Source organism: Carcharhinus amblyrhynchos, chromosome 1 (assembly GCF_965287045.1).
Source record: "Carcharhinus amblyrhynchos chromosome 1, sCarAmb.v2.hapA, whole genome shotgun sequence".
NCBI lineage: Eukaryota > Metazoa > Chordata > Chondrichthyes > Carcharhiniformes > Carcharhinidae > Carcharhinus > Carcharhinus amblyrhynchos.
This window is the reverse complement of record NC_137324.1, coordinates 147,519,834-147,535,702: the sequence shown is the minus strand read 5'-3', so window position 1 is coordinate 147,535,702 and position 15,869 is coordinate 147,519,834. Positions and strand designations below refer to the sequence as shown.

Here is a 15,869-nt window from a genome sequence, read left to right as displayed (position 1 = left end):
TTAGAATCTATAGCTGCAAGAGAATGCTGAAAATTAACTTTGTAATTTACAGCTATGAGAACCTGTGTGTTGTTCTCATTTTATGTGGATGTTCATGGATGTTTTATTATTGGTTTTGGAAAAATAAAAATAAGATAATCAGTAACATGATGAAGGGAGGCTGGCATCCACCCTAACACAGTAAGAAGTCTTACAACATCAGGTTAAAGTCCAACAGGTTTATTTGATAGTAAATGCCACAAGCTTTCGGAATGCTGTTCTTTCATCAGGTGAGTGGAGAGTTCTGATCAGAAACAGGGCATATAAAGGCACACACAGTTTACAGGATATTGATTAAAATGTGAGTCTTTACAGCTAATCTGCTATTCAAGTCTTAAAAGTGCAGACAATGTGAGTGGAGATAGCATTAAGCATAGGTTAAAGAGATGTCCATTGTCTCCAGAGGATCTCCAAGAAGATATCAACACAGACGTCAAGTTTTTACAACGATCTACCCTAACCCCATGGAATGGTGGAAGCAAAAAAAGATAGAAAAATTGATTCTGCGTAAATTCTACCTTTTCAGTCAGGGAAATCAGAGGGAGGGTTGCTAACTCACTGGAAAGGATTTAACTCTTTCTGATGGTAACTTGAACTTTTGGACTGTTGAATTAATCCCCACTCGTGCACAATAGCAGCCCTGTGCTTTATTTGAAATTTTGGCAAAACGCAGCTCAAATCATTGATTAATCATTTAAAAACTGGAAGATGTCAGGCACAATAACTTAGTAGGTTTGGAAAAAATAAAACATTGTTTAAGAGAAAGAAGGCAAAGAATCAAAACACATTAACATCTGGAATCAAATGGGGATGTTTGATTTCTGTTTTAAAGAAATTATGGGAATACTTCATTTGTCTATAAAGTAGCTCCAGACAAACTGAATAAGATAAAACAGTAACTAACGCAGACGTAAAATCGTACGACAAGATCAGAAACAAAGTGAGAAAAAAGGCCATAATTTACAAACCTAAGAGAACTGAATTTGAAAATTTGGTGATCACCAAACACATTGGAACTGTACAGGGCAATAAGCTAAGATCTAGTCACAAAGATTCCTTTGACAGGAAATGATTGATATCACCTAAATTATAAGAAAAATGTTTTTAGAAAATCAAGATTATAGAGAAACTAACCTTAACAATTGAAAGCTAAACTAACAATTGATTACAAGACAGATTCAGGAAGAATGAAAAGAAAATGGATGAAAGCTTTTCCCACACAAGAGTGCTCAGTGAACAGTGGTATAAATAATGTTGGAGGAAGTGATTCCCTGGTGGGCCATAACTATGCAGATACACATCAGGGCATACATTTCACCATGTGCTCAAGAAAGTATGTAAATAGCTAGAGATGAAACAAAATTCTACATTCCTTGCCATCCACAAAGTTCAGGTACGGTTGGAATTGAATTCAGAATGAATTGAATATTAAAGCACCATGACTGCTAAGATTGTTACAGAAGTATTGATTTTTTTTCATGAGCCTGGATAAAACCTCACTGTGGATTCCAATTTTAAACCTAGCCAGACTCTGCAATTTGCAAACTGCATGGGGACAGCTTTTATGCAGTCAGGCCTTGGACAAGCAACTTTCCATCTAAACCAGGAAGGCCTGGAAGTGCCTGACCAGGCTACCAAATAAACCTGTTGGACTTTAACCTGGTGTTGTGAGATTTCTTACTGCGCTTACCCAAGTCCAACACTGGCATCTTCACATCAGATGTTAGCAGCCACATTGTTTACACCTCCAAGAGAACCTCCTTTGCTAGAAACTGCTGCACAGACTTGATGGCACCCAGGCCAGAGACATAACAAGTCAAGGACAGCATTTCACACTTGAAGATTTAAAACCTCGAAATATGGAAAGTAGTCACCTCACTGGATTTTCCTACCCCTGTCTGATGCTAGTATTGGACACGGGCCACAGAATCTTCCAAATGGGCGTGAAGAACAGAGCTCCAGCTCTCTCTGCTTTTTGCACCTTCTTCAACAGCATCTCCAGAGAGCAACGTCGACTGACAGCACAGCATCTCCAGCTCTTGTACCTCGTGGCGAGCATCATCAGACTGACCAGGCCCAGAAGGCCACCCCATGAAATGGTCTGAAATCCAGAACCAGCCCTAGATGAGAGGGGTAGCCCAAATCAATTACTGCAGATCCTGAAATGTCAGCCAACGCTCAAAGACCGGGGAACATTCTGTTCCAGCATTATTGAACGGGTATTACTAGTCTTTTTGGACAAACAGTTCAAATATAGTGAAAGGGGCCTGTGAATAGGGTGTAGCAAATCCTTGGAAGCAAGTGTCAGAAGTAGGTAGCTAGTGTAGATTTGAAACCATTTATTTCGAAATTTAAGACTGTTTACTGAAGAGTCCTGTGAAAAGATTGAATAATGCTTTTCTGTGATAAAGTGTGCAGTAAAGTTGTGTTGGACCTTCATTTGACTCCTGTCCCCTTTATCCATATCACTGTGTAACACTCCGGAGTTAAAAAGTATTATTGCAAACAGGTCAGGTTTAGTCAGGGTTCATTTATCCAACTTTCACTTTACAACATTGGCATCCTGTGGATGGGCCCACTAAGATGTATCCTAAAAGATACTCCAGTAAATAGGACGCCAACAAAAAGGTAACTGACCAGAAATTGGACAGAACCAGGTGTTCATATCATAAGATACATAAACCATGGATTTCGAGACATGAGCTAGAGGGGAAGAAAAAGTAATGGCCAACTGTATAAAATATTTAAATAAATGGCCAGTATGGGTAAGATTTTGTGATAAACTAGCATCGGGTCAGGAAAGAAGGGTCAGAATTGCTGGGAGGAAGCACGTTGATTTGATTTGTCATGTGTACTGAGATATAGTAAAAAGTATTGTTTCTTGCATGCTAAACAGACAAGACATACTGTTCATAGGGAAGGAAAGGAGGGTGCAGAATACAGTGTTGCTGTTACAGATAGGGTGTAGAGAAAGATCAACTCAATAATGGTAGATCCATTCAAAAGTCTGATGGCAGCAGGGAAGAAGCTGTTCTTGAATTGGTTGGTATGTGGCTTCACACTTTTGTATCTTTTCCCCAATAGAAGAAGGTGGAAGAGAGAATGTCCAGGGTGCACAGGGTCTTTGATTATGCTGGCTGCTTTTCTGAGGCTATGGAAACTGTAGACTAAGTTAATAGATGGGAGGCTGGTTTGCGTAATTGACTGAGCTACGTTCACAACCCTTCGTAGTTTCTTGTAGTCTTGGTCAGAACAGGAGCTATACCAAGCTGTGATACATCCAGAAAGGATGCTTTCTGTGGTGCATCTGTAAAAATTGGTGAGAGTCGTATCAGCCATGCTTAATTTCTTCAGCCTCCTGAGAAAGTAGAGATGTTGGTGGGCTGTCTTAACTACAGCATTAGTGTGGAGGGGCCAGGACATGTTGTTGGTGATGTGCACACCTAGAAACTTGAAGCTCTCAACCATCTCCACTTCATCCCCGTTGATGTTGACAGGGGCATGTCCTCCACTACGTTTCCCGAAGTCAGTGTTTCCAAAGCACTTAAAGCCATAGCTAGTTGTATGGAGCTGCTCTGCAGTAAAGAAGTGGAGGTGTTAAATTTAAAGCATACAAAGAGTGAGAGAGTAAAAATTGTTAACACCACATGAGAAATTGAGAAGACATGGTGGCGGCGGCGGCGGCGGCGGTGGTGGTGGTGGTGGTGGTGGGGGGGGGGGGGGGGGGGGAGAGGAGAAAAAGAGAATAGTGAGAGAGAGAGACAGACAGACAGAAATCGCAAACTTAAAAGAAAAGCTAGAGGGTGCAAGGTTACAATTAGAAAAAATGAATTTAAAGCTCCAGAGTCCACAGCCAAGCAAACCCACTGCACATGGGGTACTTTAGGGCCAGCTTGAGGAGGCCTACCAACAGAAGTAGCAGGTTGCCCAGAGAAACGCAGCCGAGCATGCAGAAGTGTAAAGATCTGCAAGCGGCGATCAAGGTCCTGCACTAAGCAGCTAAAGAAAATAAAGCTTGCTCTACAGATCACTCAAAAGTGCCAGAGATTGACAATTTTAAATCATTACAGTCAATACAGCAGGGCATGAGTTGCGCATTTGGCATTATGGCAGCCCCAGGGGAAAGCGCCCACAGCGTAGGCTGGGAGGATATAAGGAAGAGGCGCATATGTATGCCTCCCTGTATAGTGAATGGGGACCACCACCTTCCTTTTTGGAACAACTTGAACCCCTTATGTCCCCTTGAGCCCTACCCACAACACCTCCAGTACCCACTCCCAGCCATTACAGCCTCCTGTCCTGACAGAACCTCCCACCCAAAGCAACTGAGCCTCTAGTCCCCACAGTTCAGCCTCTTTCTGCTCCCCCGCAATGAACCCTCTGACCACCAGGCACCAGACTGGTCAAAACAAAAGCCCCATCATATAAACCATCCTTTTCTTTGTCACCCAGCTTTCAGAGATTGCTAAGAAAATCTGTGTATTCAAACCACTGACAGACCCCTGTGCAATCTTTGATCACACATATCACCACAGGGTCCTGCATAAGGTCCTACCTTGCATTAAGCTGATCTTTCTCTACACCATAGCTATGCCTGTAACACTGCATTCTGCATTCTCTCGTTTCCTTCTCTATGAACGGTATGCTTTGTCTGTAGCGTGTGCAAGAAACAATACTTTTCACTGTATGTTAATACACATGACAATAATAAATCAAATCAAAAACATGAGCTGGATGACACTGAAGGGGTGAAATTAATTTTTACAATGTCTGAGTCCATTTGGCTTTACTCAGTCCCCAGAATGTAGGGACAGGCACTTTTGAAAGCACAAGGGAGCCATCCTGCCGTAGTAGGTTACAGTAGAGGGGACCTTTTGGAAGGATTTAATAAATCCTTAAAAAAAGGAAAAGAAAGCACCCAACTGCATTGCCAGTTGACATAGTTCACAGGAGTCTTTGGCAATATGGACAAAGTGGCACTAACAGTGCCGCAAAGGGCCAAGTGGACCAAACCCTTGTTTCACATGCCACCAAGGTGGCATAAATGGCACATGAGAATTTCAACCCAGACAATGATGCCATCATGGAGGTTTGGGTACTTAAAAGGATGACCTATTATCCACACCCATAATCCTCCTGTAGTGAGAGGCAGGGATCTGCAGCAGGGAGGTCCTAGACAGCAACTGCCACAGGGAAAATGTTAGAATTGTGAGTGCACAGGCCACTTTGTTAGAGATTGTAGGGCACCAAGCACCATTGCAGGAACACGAACAGAGACACCGACCCTTGCTGCTACAGGGACCAGCGAGGCAAGCTATGGTAAATTTAGTGGGGGTGATAACACACTCCAGCCCTGTGCATCCTCAATTGAATACACACCCCAGAGCATGACAATGCGAGGCCAATCCAAAGTGGATGTGCAGCGCCACATGGAATAGTGTAGGGTGACCCCAGTAGAAGGCGAGGTAAGAGACCATCCCATTGAGTTCCTATAGAACACAAGAAGATCCAGATGTACCCTTAACACACCCCACAATTTAGATAATACAGGGAGCACCTGCAGCAAGTTTCACAGGAAATCTACATGAGGGGTCAGAGATGGACTCTTTAGAATATAAATTGGGAAATGTGACTTGTCACCATCCAGTCATGCTAGTGAGTCTCCACTCAGAGGCGAAACACATCCTGGGCTCAGATCTTATGCAGAGGTGTAATTTTGTCATTCAACTAAGCAAACAGCTGCATTTGACAGATGCCCAAAACTGATAAGACCCCAGCAGAGGTTGCCACAGGCACATACTTAGAAAGGGTTTGTACCTTGTGGAATTATGGACTAAACTCAAAGGTGACAGGTGACCCGGCTGCATAGGCAATTCTGGCAAAGCACACAAAAGCATTCGCTAGCCATAAACACAACTGCGGTCGCATGACTGCAAAGTAGCAATTAACAGCTGAATCCAAAACCACAGAGACTGTACACCTTTCCAAAGCAGACAGAGAGGGAACTAGCCAAGGTCATCAATGGCTCACTGCAACAGAGACGCTATCTCTGTGGCATCCATTAACAATTCACAAATTTGGCCAGTAGGAAACCAGGCAGCTCTTGGCAACTTACTACTGATGACAGAAAATTAAATAAAATCACTCCATTACGGCACCAACAGTAACAGCCAACCCTCAGATCATAATGCAAAATATTTTAGTGCTGCGCATTAGCAGCGGATTCTGGTTTATACTGGCATTGCCTGTCAAATGATATAAAGTTGCTTTTACATTCTAGGACCAGCAATACACATGTAACTACTTGCCCCAGGGTTTCTAGAACTACCCCTATATTTTTCACCAGAGATTGGCTAAAGGGCTGGAAGCTTTTTCCTGACCAGGCTGCTTAATAAAATATGCAGACGACTTCCTCTTACAGACTAACTTGAAAATCAAACATTTAGAATTACGGAAGGAACTGTTAGCCCTCGTAACCAGCCTAGGATTAAAGGTTAACCCAAAGGCACAAATCATGAGATCTCGGTCTCATACTTGGGAACCGTGATAGCCCAGGGGAAACACAAGATAGAAAAGCTCATTGAGACTATAACCCATTTGCCCCACCCCAGTGATGAGAGTTTGCTGGGCTGAGTGGGATATTGTCAAAACCACATTGATGGTTTTGCAACTAAACCCACCCCTCCGTCTGACTGCCTTAAAAAGAATGCCCTATGCCAATGGACTGAGCAGCATGCGAAGCGAAGGCCCCTGCACTGCAAGCACTCGATCCAGTGATATCCTATGCCTTGGAAGTTGCAGCCACGGATGCCACACTCACAGCCGTGCTCCTCCAACAGGCTTGGATCAGTAGGCTATGCCTCTCATCTCCTTTCCCCAGTAATACAGGGCCTTCTCTGTATGTGAGAAGCACTTGCTAGCCATGTTCAGGGAGGTGAAGGACTTCGCCTATATCATTGGCCTGAATCCATTAATCATCCTCACCAAACGCACCCACATCCAGCTTTTGCTGGACAGCCAAATTAAAGATGGTATGGTCAGCCAAAACTGCATAGTACGCTGGACATTAATGCTGCAAGGCCACAACACCATGGTTAAACATACCAAGCTGCCCGACTTCCTGGCCGACAATTTCAGCTACAAAGGGGAACCACATGAGTGTTAGATAGCAGCAAATGATCCCAAGGGGATCATTGTGTCAAAAAAGGGAAGAACCCAAAGAAACCTTGGGAGCAGAAAATCCCATAAAATATTTGTAGACCAATCCTTTATGGTGGAGGATGGACACCAAAAGATAGGATGTGGCTCATATAAAGAAATCCAGAGGCAAACCCATGGTAGTTTCAGTGCTAAAGTTCCCCGATAAAACAGATGCTCAAACTGCTGAACGAGCAGCTGTAGCCTATGTGGTCAGCCACCCCGACAAGTTTCCATCACTAGCAGACATACATTCGGACAGCATATAAGTCTGTGACAATTTACAATCCACTGTGGTAAGCTAAGGAATTTGTGTCAGCAGTCTGGAAAATCTTTACTGTCTGCACCCCTGCTTTTCCAGGCTGGGAGTAAGGCATCATTTAAAACAGGGCCCATCATGACGTGGGGGGTGGGGGGCAACCTCCATCCCAGAACAGATAGATGGAATCACTGAGGGCCAAACTAAGCTCGAGGATCTTACACAGGCCCACAGCAGTGACAATAATTTAAAGTAAGTACAGGAGGGAACATACCCCACCTCCTACAGAAATGGAAGGACAACTGACCAAAAGCAGACTTGTCCTTAAAGACTAACTGTACATGATACCAATCCAAGGCCAAAAATAGATCATTTATCATGTCACAATGTCCAGGGCCATCAGGGAATAGAAGCCACTGCAGAGAGAATTTTGGGATTGTATTGGTGACCAAAAATGAGTAAATACATAAAAGAAACTATGTTGATAATTGTATTATCTGTGCCCAGCACAACCCCAGTAAATATGCCAAAGGAGAATTAACATACTAGGCCACCGGCAGGACTGTGGACTGACCTTGACGTATATTATGTCGGCCCCATCACGCTGTCAAGAGGAATACAAATACATCTTGGTCATCATGGACAGTTTTAGTAAGTGGATAGAAGTTTTTCCATCCCAGACTAATACTGCTAAAATTACTGCAGATATTTTAATACAATATGTACTCACCAGACGGGGTCTTCCCCATTGCATGGAAACTGATCAGGGTACCCATTTCATGGTCCAGATAATGCAGGCAGTGATGAATATATTTGGCATCAGGTTTCATTATTGCCTACCACCTTCAATTCAAAGGGATTGCAGAGAGGATGAACCACACTCTCAAAGGGATGCTGAGAAAGGCTGTCCAGCAAAATAACTCAACCTGGAACATAGTCCTGCCCTTTGTCCTCATCATCGCATGAACTCACCTTCATGGAAACTATGTGGGCTGCAAAAGAATCAAATCATATTGCATACATAGGTGATGGGCACAGGTCTCTTTGCTACAGAGAACCAGCTTTTCTCTTTGTTAGACTTTTTTTACAATTTAAAAGTCAGCAGAATTTCCAGCTGTACTTAGCATCTCACAAGGGCTGCATTAGCTTTAATGATAACATTAAATGATAGTTTGAGTCAGAAGGCAAGGACCAAACAGAGATAAGGGCAGTAGTCATACCAAGATAAGTTGAAAGCCTCTGCAGTGGGTTCAAGGGCAAGTACATGACTGTTCAAGATGTGCCTGCGTCTGGTAAAACCTATATGTATTGTTAGATCGAAATTCAAACAATGTTTGTGTATGTGAGAAGCACTGTATAAACATGTGCTGTGTTTCTGTAAACACCAGAGTATACTTCAGAGGTCTTTCTCTGAAGTAGTGCTCTCACTGCATATACTTAAATAAACAATCAAAAGCTGCTCTGAGACTCCTGTGATTAGTTGGGTGGACACAGTAAGAAGTCTCACGACATCGGGTTAAAGTCCAAGAGGTTTATTTGGTAGCAAACGTCAGTGGCATTTGCTACCAAATAAACCTGTTGGATTTTAACCCAGTGTTGTAAGACTTCTTACCATGTTTACCCCAGTCTAACCCTGGCATCTCCATATCATTAGTTGGGTGGCACAGTGGTTAGCATTGCTGCCTCGCTGTGCCAGGGAGCTGAGTTCAATTCCTGGTTTGGGTTTCTGTTGGACAGAACACTTTGGGTAGCAGGATCTCAAGATCCTTGCATTTTGCTCTGCATAATGGGACATGCAGAATGCTTGCTGGGTCTTTCAAATAAGCTTTAAAACATTGTACAACTAGATTCTTGGACTTTTTTTATTCTGCTTTAGCTGTTGAAGAGTGTGAAATGAAGAATATTACAAACATATATTGATTGGCTTTTCTATCAATCACGAGTGGCAAGGTGGCACAATAACATTTTTGCCTCAGTGCCAGGGACCCAGGTTCCATTCCTGGCTTGGGTCATGTCTGTATGGAGTTTGCATGTTTCCCTGTGTGTGTGTGTGGAGCTACCTCCAGGTGTTCTGGTTTCCTCCCACCGTCCAAAAGATGTGTTGGTTAGGTGCATTAGCCATACTAAAATTCTCCCGCAGTGTACACGAACAGGCGCCGGAATGTGGGGACTAGGAGATTTGCACAGTAACTTCATTGCAGTGTTAACGTAAACATACTTGTGACTAATAAATAAACTTTAACTTTAAGAAATCAGCAATAACATCATACTCAGTGGTCCTCAAATGTGTTAATCTGCAAAACACTTGAGTGGGCAAAAGACCTTGCAGGCCACCTATCAATCGGCACTACAAGAAAACTCATCAGAATTAGTGAGAATCTGGGGAGATTACACATATGTTGCTGCTTTTTCTCTTCTGAATATGATATATTAAATAAAATGTTAGTAAACTAATTCATACCAAAGATATAGGCATTTTCATTTTATAACATTAAAACAATGCAAGAGAACGTATTTAGTAGACGTAATCTGCAATATAAAATCAGAATAACTTTGAGAAATTAATATTTATGTTATGTCTATATTAAGCAACATAGATCAACAATAATATAGATCTTGAGTTTGAAACTACATTGTTGCTTCCCCACCCCCCATTCATGACACGCAGGCTGGAGCCTGTCTGGTAGTGTGACATCACACAAGAGATGGGGATTAGGATTCTGGCCTGCTTTCGCATTATGGCTTTAGTGTTGTATGTCAGTGCCTTGAATCGTGGACCAGCCCTTGGACCACACTTGGGAACTACTACCTTAGAGGCTTATGCACTTCTGTGCAGTTCAGGGGAAGTGTTGCACCACGTGAGGTGTTGACTTTTGGATAAATCCAGAATGAGGGTCACAGTCCAAGGACATGAGGTAAATCACTGAGGATTGAGATGAGGAGAAATTTCTTCAACCGGGGGTGGTGAGCCAATGAAACTCAACTACAGAAAGCAGTTTGGGCCAAAAACACCATGTTTCCAAAAAGGAATTAGCTATAGTCTTGGGATATAGGGATTAAGGGCATGGGGAGAAAGTGGGAACAGGTTATTGAGTTGGATGATCAGCCATGATCATAAATGAACAGCAGAGCAGGCACAGAGGGGCTGAACAGCCTACTGCTGATCCTAACTTCTATGTTTCTACATCAAACCAAGGTTTCATTTACATTCTCAGGCAAATGTAAAGAGTCCCACCACACTGTACAAAAGTGAGTCAGGACTGCCCCCAGCCCCACATCCTAGCCAACATCTAGCACTCAACCAACATCTAAAACAGCAGATCTGATAATTGATTTCCATGCAATTTGTGGGACTTGCAGCTTTCAAAATGATTGCCATATTGCCTACTTTACAACAGTAACTACTCACATACTCTAAAGCACTTTGGGACTTTACAACATCATTAAAAGGCACATCACAGATGCAAGACTTCCTTTTGCTTTATGTAAATTTCTCTTTTGTAAATTATGTCCCATTACTTGCTAACAAATTCACATCAGCAAAATTCTTATCCTGTCGCCATTAGAGCATACAGGAGAATATTTTCATAAACTTACGCAGGCATTTCTTTCATTCATAAACTAAGCAAACTGGTGATACCATTACAAAAAAAACGACAAATTTGAAATGATTGTCCCAAAAAAGTTGTCAGAATACATTTATAGTTATTTGTCACAAAAAAATAGTGTGGTCAAGTCTTTCGTGTCAACCAAGTAAACTGGCACATTGTTGGAGCAATTTATGAAAGGAACTTTGTCCTGCCATAAACATTGTGCACAGAAACCTCAAACTGGCATCCTCCCCCTCGTGAAGCATTACGTTAATAAAATGAAACAAAAGGTTACAATATTTCCCCCATATAATTCTGAGCAACTCAAAGACCAAAGCTGCTCATCAGTAATCTGCATTATTTTGATCCTTATTCCTTCAATTCACATTTTATTTTTACTCCATAAAGTGCACTGTCACTTGCGCCATAACAGAATTTTACTGATGTCCACACAAAATAAATTTCTTCGCAGCATATATTGCTCAGCATTGTTTCTCAGTCCAATCCAAAGTGCTGGCCTGTTAAAATAAACTCTATTGTTCTGTGGTATTTGCATTCTCCCTCCCTTTAGTGACAGGACAGATAGCTTAGTGGCAAAGGGACAGAATATAGAAAGGAGCTTTCTTTAAAGTATCAAGAAATATATTTAAGTCTTCATCAAATTAAAACAAAATCAATAAAATATTATGGTCAAATTCTGAAAATGGAAACGAAATGAGCGAGAAAATAGTTGAATTTTGCTAAAAGAAAAGCACTTTCATACAGAATATCATCCATTGCAAAAAGTTCTCCCTTTCTCTACATCTGATGTTAATGACTGAGAAGGCTGTGGCGGAACAGGCACGCAACCGACTTAACTGATAGAGATCTAAGAGCCTGTCAGACTGCCTATACTATCCCTGACAATTACTAAATTAAATGACACATTAAATAAAGTTATAAATTATTCAATCCGTTTATGGGCGCACTAATTGAATTTTAACATTGTAGACAAAACGACTGGAAGAGCATATTATCGCAAACTAAATTAGAATCAATTTTACGTTCCCTATTAATAGCAACAATTTTCAAACCCCCATAAAAAACGACGTTGTCATCATAATAACCCGCAGTTACCCAAAAGCAAGGGGGGGGGAATCTGCTTCCGGAAGGCCAAATCATTCAGCTGTAAAACAGTAGACCCTCTTTGAGGCTCTGCTCCTGATACGCATGCGCCTGTCAGGCAACGCAATGCCTGCTGGGAAGTGTAGTCGGTTGGAATTGTTTTGAATTCTCCGGCTCCGTCAACCGCCAGCCCCGGGGAAAAGGCGACCCGCGTCTTTTAGCCTAGCCTCTCAAAATCATTTTCCAGAAGAAAAATACGGTATGTTACTTTTTTGACTGGGTTTTATCATTCTGGCCTTTACCTTCTCCCTCCAGCCAGCCTGAATCCCCTCCCTTCAGCGACCGGCACAGAAATGTACCCCCTTTCCCCCTCTACCTGGTTATCCGTCGAATTCGCCCGGAACCGGGTTGCCTCCTTACCGTTCACTCAGAGTGAGGAGGCCGCCGGCGGCCCGATCCTGACCTGGGCGCTGGCATTGGGAGCGATGCGCTTTGAGGAAGCGCGAGCCACCCTGAACGACGCGAGATGACACTGAACCAAAGATGCGCATGCGCGCCGGGGCAGGTGGCAGTTCCAAGTGCCTGAGGTTTCATAGAATCCCTCCAGCGCAGAAAGAGGCCATTTGGCCCATCGAGTCTGCACCGACCACAATCCCACCCGGGCCCTATCCCCTGATCTTTACATATTTACCTGCTAATCCCTCTAACCTACATATCTCAGGACACTAAGGGGCAATTTTACCTAACGCACACATCTTCAGACTGTGAGAGGAAACCGGAGCAACTGGAGAAAACCCACGCAGACACGAGGAGAATGTGCAAACTCCACACAGTGACCCAAGCCGGGAATTGAACCCAGGTCCTTGGAGCTGTGAAGCAGCAGTGCTAGCCACTATGCTACTGTGCCACCACTAAAGTTTGTTCCTGGGATTGTATGGGCAATGCTGAAAAAAAAATCAAACCCATTTTAGTGTATGACCATTCCCCATTTAAATTGATGAGAACTTTGAGTTAATTAGAACACAAACTACTAGAACCACTCAGCAGGTCAGGTGGCATGGTGGAGAGAGAAACATGAGGTGATAAAATTGCAGGGAGCTGTGGCTACCCAAGCGTATCCCACTATCAGGGAATTTCACTGTTTGGACAGGCCTCCTGCCACGAGGAAGTGGGAAGCAAATTTAAATAGGCAAAGGTTCTGTTTTTTTATTCATGGGACATGGGCATTGCTGGCTGGCCAGCATTTATTGCCCATCTCTAGTTGCCCTTGAGAAGATTGTAGTGAGCTGCCTTCTTGAATCACTGCAGCCACATGCTGTGGGTCGGCCCACAGTGCTGTTAGGGAATTCCAGAATTTTGACCCTGCAACTGAGAAGGATTGGTGATATATTGCCAAGTCAGGATAATGTGTGTCTTGGAGGGAAACCTGCAGGTGATGGTCTTCCCATGTATCTGCTGCCCTTGTCCTTCTAGATGGAAGTGGTCATGGATTTGGAAGGTGCTGACTCAGGATCTTTGGTGAATTGCTTCAATGCATCTTGGAGATAATAGCAGCAGTATGTACTGAGTGTCAGTGTTGGAGGGATTGGATGTTTGTGGATGTGGTGCCAATCAAGCAGGCTGCTTTGTCCTGGATAGTGTCAAGCTTCTTAAATTTTGTTAATTGGGAAGTATTCCATCACACTCCTGACTTGTGCCTTGTAGATAGTGGACAAGAGGTGATTTACTTGCTGCAGTATTTCTAGCCTCCAACCTGCTCTTACAGCCACTGTATTAATGTGGTGAGTCCAGTTGAGTTTCTGGCCAATGGTAACCCCAAGGATGTTGACAGTAGGGGACTCAGTGATGGTAACATCATTGAATGTCAGGGGGTGGTGGTTAGAGGGCTCTTTATTTATTAACAGTCCCAGAACTTTTAGATTAAAACAAACATGTCTCTAGCTAAAATCAATCATTAGGCTGCATTATCAGAAGGCGAGTTGCCTGGTGCCCAGACAAATCGGCACCATGTAAAACAGAATTGATTTTTAAACGTATCACTCACAAGAAACATATGATTTCTTAAAGGTACAATATCATCAGAATACATTCTATCCTAGTCAAGACCTCTGCTGCTATTCCACCCCACCCTAAGTCTGTGAATGGATTCTGGAGACAAAGGCTAGCCTCTGAGACGGTGGCTCCTCACCCCTGTACCTACGACATGAAATGTAGACCAAAGACACTTAATAACAGTTATATATTGATAAGAATCCTTATCAAACCTGATAAAGATGTGTTCTCATTGCCTGGATCATTTGAGTGATGGTCTGCAATACTCATTTGGCAATATTTCTCATATAATTGTGATGTGCTGTACAGTGCACACAGGATCCAACAAAGGGAAGTGACCCTTCAAGAGGCTGAGAGAAAGGAAGGTCTGATGTCCTCAGAGGAAAAGGATGGGACTGGGGAGCCTTCTGCTGCACCAGATGATCCTGGTGTCCATGGAAATGGCCAGGCCTGGAGAGAAACAAAGAAACTAGAAGCAGGAGCCTTCGAGCCTGCTCCGTCATTCATTTTGATTATGGCTGACCATCAAAGTCAATATCCTGATCCTGTCTTCCCTCCATATCCCTTGATCTCTAGCTCCTAGAGCTATATTTAATTTCTTCTTGAAATCACACAACATTTTGGTCTCAACTACATTCTATGGTAGTGAATTCCACACATTCACCATCCTCTAAGTGAAGAAATTTCTCCTCATCTCAGTTCTAAAAGATTTACCCCTTATCCTCAAACTATGACCTCTAGTTCTGGACTCCCCTAGCATTAGGAACATTCTTTTTGAATCTGCCCTGTCTAACCCTGTTAAAACTTTATGTGGTTCTATGGGATCCCCTCTCACTCTCTAAACTCCAGTGAATTTAATCCTAACCAACTTAGTCTATCCTCATATAACAGACATTCCATCCCAGGAATCAGCCTGGTAAATCTTTGTTTTACTCCCTATATAACAAGGACATCCTTTCTCAAATAAGGATACCAAAACTGCACACAATACTTTAGGAGTGGCCTCACCAATGCCCTATACAATCGCAGCAATCCATCCCTATCCCTATACTCAAATCCTCTTGCCACGAAGGCCAACATACCATTTGCCTTCTTTACTGCCTGCTGTACCTGCATGCTTACTTTCAGTGACTGATGCACAAGGACACCAAGGTCTCACTGAGTATCCACCTCTCTCAATTTACACCCATTCAAGTAATAAGCAGTCTTCTTATTATTCCTACCAAAGTAGATAACCTCACAGTAATCCACATTATACTGCATCTGCCATGCAAATGCCCACATACTAAGTCTGTGCAAATCATGCTGAAGTATCTCTGCAGCCTCCTCACCCTCCCATCCAACTTTGTATCATCTGCAAATTTAGAGAGAATACATTCAGTTCCCTTTTCCAAATCATTAATATATAATGTGAAAAGTTGGGATACCACAGATACCTGCGAACCCTGCTAGTCACTGACTGCCAATCAGAAAAAGAACCATTTATGCCAACTCTTTGCTTTCTTTCTGCTAACCAGCTTTCTATCCACCTCAAGACATTACATACAATCCCATGTGCTATTCCTTTATATAGTATTCAGTTATGTGAGACCTTGTCAAAAACCTTCTAAAGTCTAAACACACCACAT

General features: G+C 42.8%; 1 protein-coding gene across 8 annotated transcripts in view; it reads right to left on the bottom strand.

The window, feature by feature from the left end:
- The window catches only part of kiaa1109 (KIAA1109 ortholog), a 487,987-nt gene extending 475,280 nt beyond the window's left edge, over positions 1-12,707 (bottom strand). For 7 of the 8 annotated variants that reach the window (XM_080193510.1, XM_080193515.1, XM_080193516.1 and 4 more), the window contains exon 1: positions 12,566-12,705. The gene's annotated coding sequence lies outside the window, so the exon portion shown is untranslated. Of the gene's footprint in view, positions 1-12,565 lie in introns of all 8 variants that reach the window. The other variant, XM_080193511.1, reaches the window with a different exon arrangement.
- Between the last annotated feature and the right edge of the window lie 3,162 nt (positions 12,708-15,869).